This window comes from Ranitomeya variabilis, chromosome 2 (assembly GCF_051348905.1).
Source record: "Ranitomeya variabilis isolate aRanVar5 chromosome 2, aRanVar5.hap1, whole genome shotgun sequence".
NCBI lineage: Eukaryota > Metazoa > Chordata > Amphibia > Anura > Dendrobatidae > Ranitomeya > Ranitomeya variabilis.
This window is the reverse complement of record NC_135233.1, coordinates 1,060,981,744-1,060,984,815: the sequence shown is the minus strand read 5'-3', so window position 1 is coordinate 1,060,984,815 and position 3,072 is coordinate 1,060,981,744.

Below are 3,072 nucleotides of genomic sequence, written 5' to 3'. Positions count from 1 at the left end.
GACTAAGTCCAACTTAGCTGGGAGTTGTCTAGCAGCAGGAACATGCACAGAAAGGCTTCTGATTACAATGTTGACCGGCATGGAAGTGACAGAGGAGCAAGGCTAAATAGCGACTCCCACATCCTGATGGAAACAGGTGAACAGAGAGGATGATGCACACCAGTTCAATTCCACCAGTGGCCACCGGGGGAGCCCAAAATCCAATTTCACAACACAGCACAATCTATCTCGCTTCTAATCCTTCCTTGGGCACCGCCGCTATCCTGAGCAGGCACGGTCCCGTTACATTCGTTCAAGTTGCCAAGCCTCTGTCAGGATCCCACCCCTGACAGAGACCCTACTGTATCTTCCCCCACAACACCCTCTGCCACAAGGTGTTGCCTGGTTCCAACCCAGTCAGCTTTCTGATCTAACTTCCTGCCTGACCCCCAGTTTACCCACTATGGTGGGGAGTGGCCTAGTGAATAGAACCCTTAGCTCCCCCCGGAGGCCCGGCTGTGAAATGTATTGGTGTCTGTGATACCTGATCCGATGAACTCCTTCAGTGCCATCAGACGCACCATAGCTCCCCATAGTGGCGGAGCCACAGTACTGCAACGACCAGGACTCTGGGGCGCTGCACTCCCCCCTGGTTAAACACAGTACTCCGGGACTGAGAAGAAAACAACAATACAAGTTAGCAAAAAGACATACAATTTTGTTGAGTGCAATAACAATAAGCATATTTAAACAGAGCTTCCCTTTATGGGAGGTGAGGACGCTTGAACGTTACAAACATGGTTAAATATCATAGCAACATGCTATAAATAACTTCTCTTACCCAACCGGGTATTCTACTAGTACAAACTTGCTGAACAATAATTTAACATTGCCTTTAAGGACGTACACTCTGAATCCGCTAAAGACCTTCTTATAATCACATTATAAGGCAAGTTAACTTTTACGTTCTCCTTCTTTAAATCTGCAGGACCGCCTGTCCTAACGGCACCAGACCTACTGCCTCTCCTTTCTATGCAGGACCGCCCTGTTCAGCCCGGGCCTACTGCCCTTCCACCCCTATACACAGTATAGAACATAACATTACTTTCAGTTTAAGAGCACCGAGCCATCTCTACATGACTCCAAGGAGGACTCAGGGTTCACCTTCTATCCTCGTTATCTATCAACATTATCAAGCATTTTCTATAGAACATTAAACTTTCTTCTAGCTTTCACTTTCTTTCAGGGAACATCATCAGCATTTCTTCACAATTAACTAGTTGGATACATATAACTTTCTCATGTAAACATTATCATCACTTTCTTTCGTCAAAACATTATTGCTACCTGTCTTAAAGCAATATCACCATTTAAGTGCACAAATGAACATCCCCTTTAAGAGGGGACCAAGTCTCTATGAGGTAGCATATCTTCTCAAGCTACCAGTCCATACTCAGCAAAGGTTCCAGTGTGGTATCTTCACAAAGAGTCCTTCTTTAAGTAAAACCAGTAGGGAGCACCTTTAATAAGGTGCAAACTATTTACAAAAAGTTTGTATCATGCACTGTTCATGATTGCGGCAGTTCTGGAAACTTGTGCAAAAACTTAGAAAAACAAACAAAACAATAGGGATCCCGGGTCAACAAAGGAATCCCCTTTAAGAGTTAACCCTGGACGGGTTCAGCAGCAAAACAGGAAACAAACAGACAGTTAAGGAACTATTTACATGTGCAGAATACTGAGACATTTACTCAAACCACCCAGGAGGCAGCACCGGCGGAGGCAACCCCTTTGGGTATTGCGAGCCGCCTGGTACTGCATAAGGGGGTCTGTCGTCCCATCTGGGGGTCTGTGTACCCACAGTCTTTAGCTCCGCAGCAGCACGGGCACCAACCACCGAGAGAGGTGCCTCCTTGGCCACGAGGGTGGTGGAGGTGACAATGCTGCATGTCGTGGTCTTGACCATAGTGCACGTGGGGGTGTCTTCGGTGGTCCTGGCCACGACCACGGGCTGACCGCAAGGGGACACCTTTGCTACAGGGGTCAGCTTCACTGGCACCCTAATCGGAGGCATCGCAGGGGTTGGCTCCTTGTGGACATTCAGGGCAAACCACCCCTTTTCCCCAAAGTCCCTGGTGTATGAGACTTCATCCCCCGGATAGAGATCCCGGCCTGGGTGGCCCTCCCTGAGGTGCGACTCAACATCCCTCCGGTTCACAAACACCTCCGCATACAGACCCGGTTCTTTGATAAAGCCCCAGCCCCCACGGAGCTTAAAGGTGGTGATGATGCCCTGCCTGCGCAGGGCCTGGTGAGCAGTGGGGTCTTTGCGGGCCCGGTCCTTGACCGCCAAGTCTTTTCGATGGTAGGCCTCCAGCCCGGCCTGGTACTTTTTTTCTTTTTCCTTCCACTGCTGCTCTAGCTGGTCCTGATATTCTTCCCAGCTTAGGGCCTGCACCATCTCTCCCTCCTGGGTCTCCACCCCGGGGAACCCCATAAGATTGGATCCGGGGTTCACCCAGCGGCACACTGTGCGCTCCGCGTGGACCTCACACAGCAGGGGAGTGGGGGCGATTGGGGCTCGCATACGGTGTTCCATGCCCGTGGCTTCCTCCCATGGTAGCAGGCATTGGAGTTTATAGGTTCGCGGGAGAGGTGGTGCTGCTACTGGACCCACCAGCAAACCCTCGGCCAGCGGGACGGGGTCGGCGGACTCACCAGCCGATGCAGGTTCCTCCTCCGCGGCAGGTTCCTCCGGCGGTGTCAGCGAGGATCTCAGCGGCTGCTCCAGTAACGGTGCAGGATCCGGCGCCTGAGGACCTTCTTCCGGCGCTGCCTGGTGCGGAGCCTGGGCCTTCATGTTCAGCTGAAGGAGCTGGTCGAGCAAGCTCTCCATCTCGACTCGCAGGAGTTCGGTGCTGTCCACGGAGAACGGGCTGCTGTGCTCATCCGGGTAGTTGGGGGAAACTTCTACTTCAACCCCACTGTCGGGTTCGGAGCTGCTGGCCATGGCATCCTCCACGTGGGTCACTTCCTGGTCTTTTTCCCGCTCTCTCCTTCGTGGGCGGTGTCGTTTTCTCGATCTCCGCCCTC